This window comes from Bactrocera tryoni, chromosome 5, assembly GCF_016617805.1.
Source record: "Bactrocera tryoni isolate S06 chromosome 5, CSIRO_BtryS06_freeze2, whole genome shotgun sequence".
NCBI classification, from domain to species: Eukaryota; Metazoa; Arthropoda; class Insecta; order Diptera; family Tephritidae; genus Bactrocera; species Bactrocera tryoni.
In genome coordinates this window covers 43,099,270-43,116,491 of record NC_052503.1, presented here as the reverse complement: position 1 = coordinate 43,116,491, position 17,222 = coordinate 43,099,270, and positions in this window count along the sequence as shown.

Genomic DNA, 17,222 nt, shown 5'->3' with positions numbered 1-17,222 from the left:
GCGAATAAAAGTCTGTTCCCGTGATTTTCAATCTTATATGCTGGATTTAATGATCAAGAAAATAGTATCGTATGGAGAATTAAAGTCAGTTCAAGTTAGCAAATATTAAAATTTTAAAATATGTGGTTTCTGGTAAATATGCATGAATTGTAATCTAAATTCCCCGGGTAAATAATATTTCAAAAGAATGTATTTTGCTAAGTTATTAGGACTGCCCTTAACTACTATACCAAATATGAGCGCGATCAGTCAGCCAGTTTGTTTACAACAGTTGCTTAAGTCGGTACACCTCAGTAGTGCGTTGCGAATTTTACAATGGATAAAAATATCGAACAATCAGTATGTCTCAAATTTTGTTTTTGTTACCAAATTTCGTGTGTTTAATCGCTACGAATGTTCCAAAACGCATACGATGATTGAGTTTTATCAAAAGGACAAACTAACGAGTGGTACAAAGTCGGGCTAGAGATCGTTTAAGATATGCTTCTTTCTGGACAACCTTCGACCTCTTCAACTGACGAAATTATTAAAAAAGTGGAGGATATGGTGCTGAATATCGTGTAATTTTTTCTTGTTCCCCAAACTGTAATTGCCGCTCCATGGAACACTTTTCAGTCGATCGAAGAGATGCAACAAAATCCATCCAAAAAAGTGCTTATGAGAAGTGTTTCGAGGGCTGGAAAAATCGTTGGCACTTTGAAGATGACCAAATAAATATCGACGAATAATTAAAAATTTTTCGTTTTATTTACAATTTCCGGCTACTCGTTTGCCACAATATAAAATATATACATATGTAACAGTTTACCTAGAATGAAACCTATTTTTCGCTTGAACTTTTTGAACAATCGTTTAGATTTTAAGTAGTTTTTGTGGATATTTTTATGTGTGTTGGTATTTCAATCTTACATTATATTATACCCTACTTTCATATTTTTGTCTCAATCCCAACATTATTTAGTGCCTCTCAGTATGACGAAACGTTTTAAAGAATTTTTAAATAAAAATTAAACACTTCTTTAACACTTTTCCAAACAAAAACAAAAAAGTAGTCAAAATACACAAGGAAAAACATATTCTTGATCCCATTTCTTGAATGTTCTCAATATTTTTTGCAGTTGCGCTGGTGACTGACTTATCAACTTGTGAAAGTAATAATTGAATGAGTCATATGAGAGTCTAGCCGAAGCGGTTTGAGAATGGCTTATCATATACCCGAGCAGAGGCTGTAGACACAACGTTTCTACCCTCTATTTGGGGAATACTTTATGCGTCTACAATACTAGACTGCATTTAAAGGAATAGTAATTACAACTATATTATTATGAGATAAATATATGATTATGAATCAAGAAATTCCAATACAATTTTCGTTCTTACTCTGAAAAGAATTATGACTAGCGTATTGCGTATGCAAACTAGAACAATTCTCATTAAATGCAACAATCATTCGGCATTAGCATTTAACCTGTCAGCATCTACAGCCATCTGTGCGATTACATAACATATATATGTACATACATACATACATATATGTACATATATGCGTAGAGTACAGGCGTGTGGGGCGATTGCATCGCTAGCGCAGCTGACGTCTTAAGTCCACTAGCAAGCTCGTTTGCTATCGTTAGGTATTACCCAGACTGCGAATTTCTCGCTTTGGCTGCGCTTGTTTCAATGCGTATGTTCGGTTTAGAGGAATTCCGCTTGCCACTGGTTTTTCCAAAGCACATGTTCCTGCTCGCGCCAAAATTGTGGCAAGTCTTAATACAGTTTTTACGCTGAAAGTAATTACTGCTAATTCGTAAATTCTCAAAAATTCAACAAGGCAGGTTTATGGATGAACTTTGTAATATTTTACGTGAATTAATAATGTATGTGAGAAGGTTTCATACTTGCATTCGCAACTAATTATACAGAATTTCAAGTATTCATCCCACACATTGACCGATACATATTATTGGTTGTTACTTAGGGGTTTGAACACTTTTGGTTCGATTTAGGCAATTTTTAGTCACAGGGTGGCACACCCCAAATTTACTGTTCGTGTAAAGTTTTATCTTGATATATTACTTCATTATTGATTTATATAATGGAAAGTGAAAGTTGCAAATGGAATTTAAAATTGTGTTATATGGGAAGTAGTCGAGAGTTGAAGAGAGAGGCCAAAATGCGTGAGAATGAAGAGCTTGACAAGGCGTCCAACGGGGGGAATTCTCGAAAATTCTACAAAAAAATGCGGCAACTAACACAAGGTTTCAAGAGCGGAGCATACTCTTGTAGAACACAAGGAAGTGATCTAGTAACCGATGTCCAGAAGATACTAAAATTAGCGAGTGAACACTTCTCCAGCCTGATGAATGGCAGTGAATGCATAACGAAAGGAGAAAGCGAACCCGATTCCCCAATCGATGATGATGGAGCAATCGTTCCATTGCCCGACCATGAAGAAGTTCGAATAGCAATCACCCATCTGAAGCACAACAAAGCGGCGGCGGCCGATGGATTGCCGGCCGAGCTATTCACACACGGCGGCAAAGAACTGATAAGGAGCATGCATCAGCTTCTTTGTAAAATATGGTCGGACGAAAGCATAACCAAAGATTAGATTTTAAGAGTGCTCTGCCCAATCCACAAAAAGGGAGACCCCACGATCTGCGCCAACTATCGTGGGATAAACATCCTCAATATCGCGTATAAGGTTCTATCGAGCATATTGTGTGAAAGATTAAAGCCCACCGTTAACAAACTGATTGGACCTTATCAGTGTGGCTTTAGACCTGGCACATCAACAAGAGACCAGATATTCACCATGCGACAAATCTTGCAAAAGGCTCGTGAAAAGATAATCGACACACACCACCTCTTCATCGATTTCAACGCGAAAATGAGCTGTCTTTATGCCGCGATATCTGAATTTGGTATCTCCGAAAAACTAATACGGCAGTGTAAACTGACGTTGAGCAACACCAAAAGCTCCGTCAGGATCGGGAAGGACCTCACCGACTCGTTCGATACCAAACGAGGTTTCAGACAAGGCGACTCCGTTTTCTGTGACTTTTCCAAACTACTTCTGGAGAAAATAAGTCGAGCTGCAAAACTAAACAGAGAAGGTACCATCTTATATAAGACTGTACAGCTGCTGGCGTATGCTGATGATATTGATATCATTGTCCTTAACAACCGCGCCTTTAGTTCTGCTTTCTCCAAAATGAATAAGGCAGCGAAGCAGTTGGGTCTGGCAGTGAACGAAGGTAAGACGAAATAACTCCTGTCATCAAATAAACAATCGTCGCACTCGCGACTAGGCTTCTAAGTCACTGTTGACAGTCATAACTTTTTTAACATTACATTAACATTTTTTTATCATTTACCGACACATACATATGTACATATCTAATAGTTTGCACCATTCAATTGCAGTGGCATTTAACATTCTTTACACGTGCCATACTCTATATATATGTATGTGTGACATGCCACATAATAGACTAAATGCTAACAACAAGCTGTTTAAAACGTTAAATTATTGTACTAAGTATGTAGCCAATGAATACAATTTTAATGCAAGGATAACTGGAAGCCAAACTGTTTTTCACAGCTATTTTGGTGTTGTTATGAATTTCTCGACACTGAAACCTCGATTGCGCACTATAATTGTATGGAAGTGCGTTCATTCGTGTATGCGCCGCATACAGACTTGTGTACATATGTAGACAAGTAACTGATTTTATCGGCATATGTAGATCAATGGCAAACTAGTAACGGACAACTCACGCGTTTTGCTTTGTCACCTGATAATGCGTGCCACACGCACACGCGCCGCATGCGCATTCACTCAGCCCCGGACACATATGTACATATTCACACTTACTTTGCGATGCTTGCTGTTCTGTGCTGTTAATGCGTATTAATGCTGAAACGGTATGACGACTTTTCTACTAATTATGCTCGTTCTAAATTTAGTTATTCGCAATAAAGTTGAAATTTGTATATATTAATTAGGGTGCACTCTAAACGGTATTTGAATAATTTTGCAATTAAATTGACTGTAATGAGAGGTGCTGTGCCGAGAATTTTAAATGTTGGCAATGATACATGCATAAAATATATTTATCGAATATAACGGGTGATCCAAGTAGAGGCACTTTTTCCATTAGTCTTTTTTTGGCAGATCACGCATGAGACGTGTCAAGCTGTCATGCTTTTTTTTTTATTTTGTTGAGTATTGTTTGGCATTTCATCATGGAAAGACTTACACCTGTAAAATGTTTACAAATCGTTCAATTTCATTACGAAAATTCACTTTCTGAAAAGAATTTACTGAGCGTATATTTGCAACAACATCACCCATCTTGAGACCCAGCATTCTTTATTGGATAATATTCGACCGAGGAGACCACGTCCAGCACACAGTAAAGAAAATATAGCAGCCCTAGCTTAGTGTGTACACGAAGACCGTCGATATTCGATTCGGGGCTGTTTGCAGCAACTCGCACTTGCGTACAGGGTTTGTCCGGAAATTAATAGGACTCAGTCGATTTAAAAAAATTGATTGAACCAATCGTTATAATTCTTTAAAAACTTTCAAATTAGGCTCCTTCTGCGTCAATGCAGCGCTGCCTGCGCGATTTTGAAGCATTGAAAGCGTCATGGAAGGAATTCTCCGGAATACCCTTGAGAGCCGAGGTGCATGCTGCTTGGATCCCCTTTAATCGGCCTTTTCAGGCTAGGAAACTAAAAAAAAGTCCGGTGGGACTACATCTAGTCTGTAGGAAGGCTGCGGAAGCATTAGGATGCCGGCCTTGGTAAGGTAGCTGTTCACAAGAAAGGCGGTGTGAGCCGGGGTGTTGTCGTGGTGCAACTTCCAAACGGCTGCGATATCTTATCGGACCCGACTGACCCTTCGTTTGTCCAGGAGGAACAAATTCATGGTGAACGATGAGTTTGATGTCAAAAAGGCATCGTTTTCCCTTTGGATTTGCTCATACCTCCATTCTTCATCAACGACCTCTTCCCTCCAAAAAGGCCTGGCGTCACCGAAACACACCACTTCCTGCTAAAGCAACATCTGAGCGAGCCTGCTTGATCATATCAAACGTCTCTGTCCCAGATTTACCGAGTTTCACAAAGAATTTAATCGCGTACCTCTGCTCTAACGAACGCTGCATTTTCGGCTTGCACCACTCACAGAAACACGTCGCGCGAAAATGTTTGTCCTGAATCTCTAGGTGCTCGGAGACAACTGCCCCTGACTGAACTGAGGAACGCCCTCTACTTAATCCAGTCCATGCGCGCACGCTCCGGAAGACAGTTGCGGCGGAATAAAATCAGTCCTATTACTTTCCAGACAAACCCTGTATGGAGCATTTTACATCGAGTTCTTAAATTGAAGCCCAAATACTGCTTGTGCAATAACTGATGCCACCCACCTTCCCTATCCGACGTTTTCGAGCCAAATTTTGTTCCGCGTTGAGGCTCATTTCTGCCCTAATGGGTATGTAAACAAGCAAAATTGCAGCATTTGGGAGAAAGAGCAACCTGAAGAGTTTAAGGAGCTTCCATAAAATGTTTCTGGACGATTTTCTCAGTTGTATGACAAAAAAATATAACTACAGTAAAAGTAAATACACGAGACATTTTTTTCGAATGTTCCATTATTCCAATATAAAAGCAACTGGGTAGATACATAAGGTGAAAAATAAAACGGAATTATTTTTTAAATTGAATCAAACGGCCAGCCGGCTCATGATTTTATGAATGACAGCGAATTAAATCATCGTTTTAATTTTCTAGTATAGACATTTGGACAAATGATTCTGCGAACAACAGTTCCAACGGGGAAATCTAGAGCGAGGTTCTTCAGTAGTCTTTCATGCCGAAATTTTGGGTATATCAGAAGGTGTCAAGTGCTATTTTTAATTTAGGGTAGTATTGACGGTAAGAACCCACCTTCAGGAAAGATAAAAAAAGGATTGCGGATGCGCGGAGGATGATGAGATGCAGGAATATTATTTATTCAAATGTTCGGTCTATATTCCACGGTTGCCAATGCTCGAACTTAAAAGCAATTGGATTTCTTACCAAATCTCCTATCCTCGGTGGATAACGCTTAATTCTGGAAGTATAGTGGGCTAACGTGCGGCCGCCTGTGGTCTGACGTTCATTTGCTTCCCTTTTCAACCAACCATCTGTTACCCAAGCCATCAAGTCTTTGAATAACGCATGGTTGTAACTCATTTGTTGGTCGCTAGAACTCTCCTAAAGGCCAACCAACTTAAAATTTCATTAATAAAACTAATATATTTTAAAACTATTGTTTCAAAACATTTACCGATATTTACAAATGTACTTTTATACATAATTACTTGTGTTATATTTAACTTCAAGTATGTGGCATATAACGTAGAATATTTTCAATTAAATTGTATTTTAGCAACAAATTAAGTAAATTCCAGTGGTATTCAACTTTTCAAATAATATTTCAAGACTTTAATTGCTTGTCAGTTTTTGTAATTTCTAGCAACAAGACTAAGTGGAAATGTCACAACATATTAACTAATCATGATTTACGTTATACAGAAAAAAATCTAAAGCAGTTATGAGTTTTCTCAAAAGAAAAGCGGCACAAAAACAAACGAAAAATGTGCGAAATCGGTAATTACACTGTCAGGGACATTTTTTACTGGCATTGCAACGAGCGGTTACCGATGCAAAAATAACACTAGTTTACAGTCATTTTTAGACTGTGTTGTTAGAGCCAAAGATCTGGGTTGCAAAAATCGAAAAAGATTCCTAACACTTAGGATATTTTTGTTGTAGTCAAGAGCTGTAGGGGTCAAACCGCCACCATTTACTAAAAAACAAAAATAGCTACGCGTGATGGAAAATTTTTGAACTCAAATTCGTAATCATGACAGCTCAAATACCCACAGAACTCTTCGCATATTGGTCGCAAATTTTTCTTTCAGTTTTGTTGAGTAGTGTAATCATTGCAGCATTTTAAGAATTGTATAATTGCAACAAAGTCAAGTGTAAGAGATTTCTTATACACAATTTGTAACATATTCCACACATACATACATATTTATTCTAATGTAATAAAATCCAAAGTTCTCACGGTTCTCGTGACTTAGATTTAGTTGTTGTGGTTGACAATATTTTCAGTATGTTACCGATAGTTATCCGTTAAAAATGAATTGGCTTGGAGACTTTTGAACAGATATCAGTGAATTGGATAGCAAGTTGTGCAATTTTTGTTGTTATACCTAATGTTCTATTCTATAATTAAGGCAAGTGATAATTTGCTATTGGTGCAAAGGACGAATAACACGCAAATAGTATTTCTTGTTCAGAGTGCACCACACCTCGATAATCGAAGAAAACTGTTAACATCACCTTGATTTTTGACCTTTCTTGACGTAGATTTTTCGGCTTCCGCTCAGCTTTGCCACGAGATTCGGCCGATTTATCGTCTGTTTTCGGGTCGTAAGCAAAGATTCACAATTTATCGCCTGTAATATTATGTTTCATAGCATCTTGGTTATCGGAAAACATTATTTCACAGATGATTTTCGAAAAAAAATTGAGTGATTTTGGATTTGCTTTCAGTTTTCTTAGACCCAAATGATCTTTGAAATTGATTTTCACTGTTTCTACCGATATTCCAACGATACCAGTAAACTAAAAGAGTCAGATATAGGGTTATATATACCAAAGTGATCAGGGTGACGAGTAGAGTTGAAATCCAGATGTCTGTCTGTCCGTCCGTGCAAGCTGTAACTTGAGTAAAAATTGAAATATCATGATGAAACTTGGTACACGTATCTTGGCTCCATAAGAAGGTTAAATTCGAAGATGGGCAAAATCGGCCCACTGCCACGCCCACAAAATGGCGAAAACCGAAAACCTATAAAGTGTCATAACTAAGCCATAAAGATATTAAAGTGAAATTTGGCACAAAGGATCGCATTAGGAAGGGGCATATTTGGACGTAATTTTTTTGGAAAAGTGGACGTGGCCCCGCCCTTTACTAAGTTTTTTGTACATATCTCGAAAACTAATATAGCTATGTCAACCAATCTCTATAGAGTCGTTTCCTTCAAGCATTTCCATATACAGTTAAAAAATGGAAGAAATCGGATAATAACCACGCCCACCTCCCATACAAAGGTTATGTTGAAAATCACTAAAAGTGCGTTAACGGACTAACAAAAACGTCAGAAACACTAAATTTTACGGAAGAAATAGCAGAAGGAAGCTGCACCCTGGCTTTTTTAAAAATTGAAAATGGGCCTGGCGTCGCCCACTTATGGACCAAAAACCATATCTCAGGAACTACTCTACCGATTTCAATGAAATTCGGCTTATAATATTTTCTTAACATCCTGAGGACATGTACGAAATATGGGTGAAATCGGTTCACAACCACGCCTTCTTCCTATATAACGCTATTTTGAATTCCATCTGATGCCTTCTCTGTATAATATATACATTGGGAACCAATGATAATAGCGGAATAAAACTTTACACAAATACGGTATTTGAAAAATATGTAAATGACGGGTAATGAAATCTCGATTATTACTTTATCATGCGAGAGTATAAAATGTTCGGTGACACCCGAACTTAGCCCTTCCTTACTTGTTTTTATTGTGGTGTTGATCAGCAGTTAATGTTGATGGTTGCCCTGGACCTGGTTAATCGTCAACGATTTATCGACCCTCTTTGAATTATTCAATTATCAGCGAAGGTCTTTTCCAACTTTCTGTACGTTCTTTGCTAATAATTTCACTCATCGTAAAAATTGCCGAATGCACTTTATGAACTTCAGCAAAACAAGCGTATAATAAACATTAATGATTATTTTGTTGCGGCATTTGGCACAGATATCACTGACGGTCATATCAATATAGAAAGGCAATATTTCGACGAATAGGTTTTCGTACGAAGTTTAAATTAAAAAGTCTTACTATTTTTTGCTCAAAGTACTGTTTGCTTGAAAACCATGCCTGTGAAATCACACTTGAAAACTAATGAGTATTCTAACGAAAAAAGATCTTAAAAACTTTGTCATTAAAAACGAATGATCTATTTGTGTTAAGAAAGCAGCAATGTTACTTTACCTTTTAATTATCTTCATCAATAGCTCGGCCGGCCTGCGGCTAACGAAGGAATGCTTGTGACTGACTCTTTACTGTATTCGCTTTACCGAATCTGGTGAAGTTGTCCAGTAAAGACTCTAGCTTAATATGAGACTGTGAATTTCTTCAAGTAATAAGTGAGAAACGGGATATTAATTTCGACGCTTGGTTCATGCTAAAAAAGGAGCTCATGATTCTCAAATATCAACCACTACAACGCCAATGGCACAAGAGCCATAAGCATTAAACTTAAATGTATTTTTAATAAAATTAAATTTATTTAATAATGCATAAATTAGGTGGGCGCGGAACAAAATTTTATGCGGAATAGTGATCATTTACTTTCACGCAAGCCCTCATTCAGACTTTGGTCAACAGCCAGACGCACAGTTTTTAAATTAAAAGAATTAAACTGCGCCTTCTTATTATCCTATTAGTACAATTTTCCCCAGTTTTGACCCATTTTTTACAGAAATGAGGTGATGTAACGTCTCTACAGCAGTCTCCAACCAAAAAATTACAGCGGCTTCTGCATCCAGTGTCACGACTTTTCACTTAATTTTCCTAAGATATTTTAAATATTGAGCGATATATAACGTATATATAACTGGAAATGTAAACTATTTTATGTGTATGTTGTATGGGTGTTAGAGGTAGTATTGACGCGATTATACCAATTTTTGGCGACATATCAACCAGATGTTTGAAAATTCTGATATTAATTTTAGAGACCAAAATCAAATTTTTACCCATTTTTATCTATTTTAGGAACGCTTTTATAGGAAACAGATCATATCTGAAATTCAATAAGATAATTCACACACTGATTGAAATATGCAACATGGAAGTTCAAAGGTCTTTATATTAGAAGGAGATATACACCATATTCTACCCAATTTGGAGAGAAAGGCATACAATTTTTAGCAAAATGTTATATACGAATTTCAATAGCACATTTCACAGATTGACCGATATTCTTGATAAATAGTTGGCCACACTCTCAATTCCAAAGCTCCGATAACGAGTACTCATAAGTGAGGCATCAAGATATGTGACAAATAAATATACATACTTACATAAATGACTTTTGAAGCATAAAAGCGATAGACGCATTCAGTTGTATTCCATTTTTCAACTCAACAAATTGATTCTGGTGCAATATTGGCATGCGAGTATGAGAGTGTTTTATCGTTGAAACTTACGTAATTATACTGTTTGGTTTAAAAAAAAGTGGAAATAGCGAAGAAAAACAGCAAATAGCAAAATCGACATACGAAAATAGAATGAACAAATGTTCAAGGTCATAATAGTCACAAAATCAATAGCCGTGGCGACGTTCTGACTGTAACGATATTCTTGCCACCAGCAGCGCTTGTAGTACGTGTGCACAAGCATACATACATGCATATACATATACGAGTGTACAAGTATATATAATTATTTACACGTAATATAGAAATACAATAAATGTTGCTGGAGTTCAAATCATTTGCGGTGACCAGTTAATCATGCGCTGATAAAGGTTTAATAGCAAGCTGCGCAGTCGCGTCGCCTCGCTTTACCACTTGTTCGCGACACGTTCTATGTGCCCATATGTACTTAGTAAGTAGTTTTGTATGCACTATGAATGCTGGTTTTCAATTGTTTTAACTTTTATTTACTTTGGAAAACAGTCTGTTATTTTTATACCCTGAACAGGGTATTATAACTAATATGGCATATAAATGGTCAGCATGATGAGCTGAGTCGATTTAGCCTGTAGATACGCCAACTAATCTCACAGTTTCTGATATATAGCGCTGAAATTTTGCGCAGATTCGTTTCTCGGCTAGAAGCTGCACATATGTCGGAATCGCAGATATCGGACCTCTATAGTATATAGCTGTCATACAAACTGAACGATGGGAATTAAGTACTTGTATGGAAAACTTTTTTATTTAACAAGATATCTCCACGAAATTTGGTATACATTATTACCCAAACACGCCTATAAAATTTTCGTAGACATTTTTCAGATCGCCCTACTATAGCATATAGCTGCCATGCAAACTAAGCGTTCGTTATTAAGTCTTTGTATGAACAACTTTTTTGTATGACGATATATCGCCATGAAATTTGGTATGCATTATTAACCAAAAAAACGGTCTAATCTTGGAAGAAATTATTCAGATCAGATCACTATAGCATATAGCTGCCATACAAATTAAAATTATTTGACGAAATATCTTCACGAAATTCGGTCGAGATTATTGCCAAAAGCAATACTATAATCTGCTAAGAAATATTTCAAATCGGACTACTACATCATATACCTGTCATACAAACTGTACAGTCAAAATCAAGCTCTTGCATTGGAACTTCTGTATTTGTGAAGGGTATTCTTGCTTTGTTGCAACCGCAATTAACGTTTTTTCTTCTAATTTATTTCTGAGAGTTTTATCCGTGCCCCCAATGAGCTCAGTTATCCATTCCCCACCGCTCCGCCACTTAATATTTATTCACCGCATAATTTTCTTTCAGCTCATGTACATACATACATACAGACATAGTGGTGGCATAACCGCAAACCGATCATTTTTCCCATCCTTGCTCTTGAACTTTATAGTTGCGCGTCGGGTAACACGATTCACCTTATAAAATATAAATTTAAATGTTAATTTATTGCAACAAAAAGTCATGACTCAAAAGTAGTTTCATGATAAAGTGTCGCTTTGTCGCCACGCTCGATTTGATTAGTTGACTTCCTTAAAGGTGGCGTAGTGCATAAAGGAAGTATTGTCGTTGCTAATCGACAAGTATTGTATTGAGAGTGAACAGGTGAAAAAAGCTAAATTAAAACAATTATGCGGCCTCACCATTTTAGTATGCAACAATAAGCAAATAAGCAATAAAAGAATCAAACTAATATTTGCCAATTGCACGCAAAACGCCCTCCAACGCTCGAAGGTCATTCTCGCTTCCGCAACATCCGTTCTTTTGCAATTCCTGCTCACTCTTACATAAGTTAAATAAATATTTGCCCACTCTTGCTGAGTTATTGTGGCTATTTTTGCTTAGCTTCCAGCAATTCGATCGCTGCAATTAATCACCGCAAACTCGCATTAACTCGCGCACTATTTGAATGCCTTTCAAAAAACGACATCTGAACAAAGCGTTCAATGTTTGTTCAATTTACATACATGTGTGTTCACTTGTGTTCTTAACGCATTCGAATGCTCGGTGAGCAATTCGATTTTACGCGGGGTTTTTTTTTTAACGTGACTGTGCTTAATTAGCACTTTCCATCCGCTTTACTCAAGATACGTTCTACGCAACGCCCAACGTAGTAAAAATAAGCAATAAGTAATAATGAATTATTATTAAAATAAGTAAGTGATTAAATAATTAAATACAAAAGTGTGTGCGTGGAGCCACATGTGACAAAAGTGAAACTTCCCTGTCTGTGTCGTAAGTACTCAATGATGAGGGAAAAAGTTTCGTAAGATTTCAAGAACTATTTTCTCATTGAAATTGACTTCCAGCCTACCAACCAGGCTCAACGCGTTGAAGTTAACTACTCAGAATCATACCAAGTATCAAATTTTGGACAGCGAATTGACGTACAAACTCAATATGAAGAAGGTGCAAAATACAAGTGGTGCTCTCTACGCAATTAAGGAGATGAAACCTTTCGGCTCGCAGCTCTCTGCATTACGGGAGCACTAAGAGTCACTCGAACAGCTGAACTTGGTTGGTTACGCAACCTGCCACCAATTAATATTGCACTAGAAAGCAGAGGGTCGGTGAATACAATAGACTACAAAACCTATCTTGGAGCGAAGGTTTCAGATTAAACAAAAAGTGGGTGGTTGGCGTCTACATGACACATCAACAACCAACACGGACGGATCATAATTGGTTGATGAATTGGGCTTCAAGCTGGTGGATGCTGCAGTATCTTGAACGCAAAAGTCAGGAAAGCTGCTGATACAGCTAAGAACGCAGGAAACGAGATAAGGAACGTCTATATATACGTCGATACCCTAACGGCATTTAAAGCAATAATCCCACATCGCCTTTTGCCAGAGGATGTCATTATAGGCAGGGAATACAGAAGTGGCTGCCGGAAATCGGCTTCATATATTATTGAGTTCCAGTCCACAAAGACGTTCTGGGACACAAAATAGGTAATGACTTTGCCAAAACTAACATCCTCTGGGCTAACAAAACAAATCAGGAAATACGCAAAGAAGGAAACGAAAAGAAAAGACGAAAGCATTCTACACATGGTCTCAAAAAGGCTAAAGAACGGTTATTGACCTTGTCACAGGTTACTGGCATGCGAGTCATATGGTCATTATTAAAGATGACATACATATGTATGTATAAAAAGGATGGAAGTTGGCATGAGAAAGACTTTTGAGCACCTCTTCTGCTTCTGTACAACCTTATCTGGAACTCGACTTAGATATCTATGATCTTCACACTTCAAAGAACTCGATGAAACATCATAATTAGATAAAAAGCCTCAAGAAAACTCACAAGCATTGACCTCCTACACGACATAACCGTCTCTAATCCTAAAAATTTTTAATAAATGACAACTACGCTTAAAAAGGGTTTTTCAAAAATACCCATACAATAAAACTTGTTTCATTAATTTATTGATTCAAACCTTTGAAAGAGATTCAACTCAAATCGGTTCAGCTTGTGGTGGTTAAAAAATCAAACACTGTCGTATAAAAAGACTCAGTAGCATGAAGTTACTTCATTATCTTCGAAAAGCGGCACTCTCGTCCCGCGTACATCAGAGCTGGATCCCCCCTGTCATCCGACATTCTAGCACTGTACTTACGGACCTCACATTAGCTTAGCCAGAGTTGATCGATGACCGGCAGCTCTGCGTTTGCGAGATCACTTCCGATCTGGAGTAGATATTAGGATAGGTATCCATGCGGTAAGGTTAAATATATTATCGAACGCAAATCGCCAAAGTTGTATGAAGGAAAGCTTGTTAGAAATAATTAAAACTCTTTCTACTTCATAATCTGATGTTATCGGCAATCATACTTTCGGCGAACCAGGAGAGATAACCGAAACTAATGTTAACCGCCTCAAGAAATATGTGGCCGGCTAAAAAAGCTTTGTCTAATTATAAGATCCTTAGGATCCCTACATACATGGGGGTTTAGGAATTCACAACGGACTCTGATGAATGCTATGAAGGGCTATGAAGATGCTTGTAAGACGATTGTAACAGAATCGGTATTTTATATTCACCTAACCTAACCTGTAAATGGAATTTACAAGTCCTGGACCATAGGGAACTAATATGAAATTATTTATTTTCTGATAGTGGGCTTGTAGTGTCACATTATTCAGGCTATATTGTAACATACTGAAACAGGAAATAGTCGCTGGGGACCAAATCTGGAGAAGATGGTGTATGCGGAAGCAATTCGAAGCTTAATTCATGGATATTTGCCATCGCGATTGGCATAGAGCTTTTTCGTACGCAAATATACATATATAAAAATTATTAAGAATAAATACCAGGGAACGTAGAAGTTATGAGGAAATTAGAAAAAATCAACTTTAGTAATTATTTTTCAATTTATATTTTTTCTTCACAAAATAATCATTACATTTTGATTTTTCTTTTTCCCTTATATGTATATGAGTTATTTCATAACTTTTAATTATTGCTTACAGAATAATAGTTGTGCAGTGTGTTTTAAATGACTCTTACTCGATTGGAGTTGAAGAGTAAGCTTTTTCTTTTGCCTTGACAAATAATACACTCGCGTAATTTCTTTCAAATCGCAAAGGCAAAACAAAAAGCTTACTAATCAGTTATTATTACATAATAGTTATGAAAAACTCATCGCATAACTATTGTTTTGTAAGTAATAAATAAAAGTTTTCAAATACATATGTATATCTTATTTTGTAAGCGAAAAAATAAAAATAAAAATATAACGGTTATTTTCCCTCTCCACTGATGCACTGGTGCTACACAGTTATTGTAAGACCAATTATGCTCTACGGTGCAGTAGTATGGTGGACAGGCGTACGGAAATCCACCTACCGCAAGCCAATGGAAAGGGTTCAGAGGCTCGCTGCGCTGTGCTTAGCAGGAACTTCAAGAAAAACTCCAACGGCGGCACTTGAGCTAGTACTTGAACTAGTACTGTCACCTATAAACCTCTTTGCTGAAAACTGCGCAGCAAACTCAGCGGGACGACTACTGGCTGCAAGAGAATTTGTATAAAGGACCTTGGCCATAGCTCGGTGGGTAATGGCGGCTGACCAAACACCGACTATGATTCCACTTTTCAACTGGGAAAAAAGGTTCAAAGTAAACAAAGAAATGATGGCAACACTCTATACGGATGGATACGGATTCGATAATAGACGATGGAGTTGGTGCAGGAACATACTGTCCAGAGTTAGGTTTTAAGTTGCCAGACCACTACAGTGTATTTCAAGCTGAGGTCTTTGCTATTGCAAAAGCCGTGGAAGTAGCCGCTATTCCACCTGCAGCACTCAAGGCAGTAACCTCGTATCGCATATAAGCCAGAAGTGTCTTGGGAAGCCGGGCGGCAGGGGAAAGTTTTCCCAGAAGCAAGCAGCTTGACTTGTACAGGGTGCCAAGCCACAATGCCATGGAGGGCAATGAAAATAGTAGGCGAGATTGGTAAATAGCTAACATTGGGAAACCCATGCATGGTAAAAAAAAATCAAAACCCGATGGAAAAGCTAAAAAAAGGTAGATCGGAAGTACACAAAATTCCCACTGGCACTTGGTAGAAGAGATTATAAGTACATAATCGGAGTACTAACTGGTCACTGTCTGGAGGCGACACACACCCGCAGGATGGTGATGACAGAGCGAGAAGACCGCAGGAAATGTCTAGAGCTGGGCGCCAGGGAAACAATGGAGCATCTATTGTGTACTTGTTCTGTATTGGCAAGACTACGCTGTAAGCATCTGGAGTACCCACGGTATGATTCACTGGAAGAAGTATCGATAGTGAGGCCGCAGAATGAGAAGTAAGAACAGAGTATGTTAAAATTCGCGTCAAGCGCAGGCGTCCTAAAGGAAGACTACTCCTCTTGAGCTTAGCAACTGAACTTCATCCGCTATCACAAAGGATTGTTCTAAGCGTGGCTCATTGGCCTACCTGATTAACCTAAGCTAACCTAACGATTATTTTGTGATGAAAAACTGTTAATCAAATTTAAAAGTTTGAAGGTTAGTGCTAACTAAAAATCATATGGATTTAATTATAGTAATTCTAATTATGTGGCAGGCCATCAGGCAATACCAATTGCCTGTTATTTACACTGAACACAAGATATTTTAAAATCAAAAAAAAAAATAAACATTTAGAAAATAAGGAGAATAAGAGCTGGGGTAAGTAAGTAATTCCAGTAATGTTTGAGGAAATTGCCTAGCATGACGTGGAGGCAGTTAAAGCTTTCATAAATGAACTAAAATTAATGAATATTTAGTCATACCTCTTAGTCATTACCAAAATATTGAAGAACATATCTATTATGTAGATTAATTTTACATCAAAGGCAAATTTTCTTCAATGATAACATGCGCTCAAGGTAAGTTCCATTAGTCCTTAACTCTGAAGTTAATTACTTCACTAGCCCTCGTGTCATGCGGTACATGAGTCAGTTCAACGAAGCACCTTACAACATAAGAGAAGCAATCCAGCAAGTGCATTTTGCCTATAAGAGACAACGTCACCTCTTAACCTCCGCTGGGCTCTCTATCTTTTCTTTTTCGAAATTGTGAAATCCTTAAATCGACTGAATTGTATTATCTCTGTTTTCTTCTAATTTATCAAATATACATATATTTTTTTCTACCGTAAAAGGCGAAAAATCTCCTGTCATCAACGACGAACATAGACCAAATTCTACAAATCATTCATCATCCCCGTCCTACTATATGGAGCAAAGGCAAGAACGACGCCAACATCTGATGAGTCAGTATAAGAGCTTTACCAAGAATGAGAGCAAGAACATAAGCAATTTTACAATGTCGCTAATAACATATATTAGACTAATTAAAAGTATCATTAT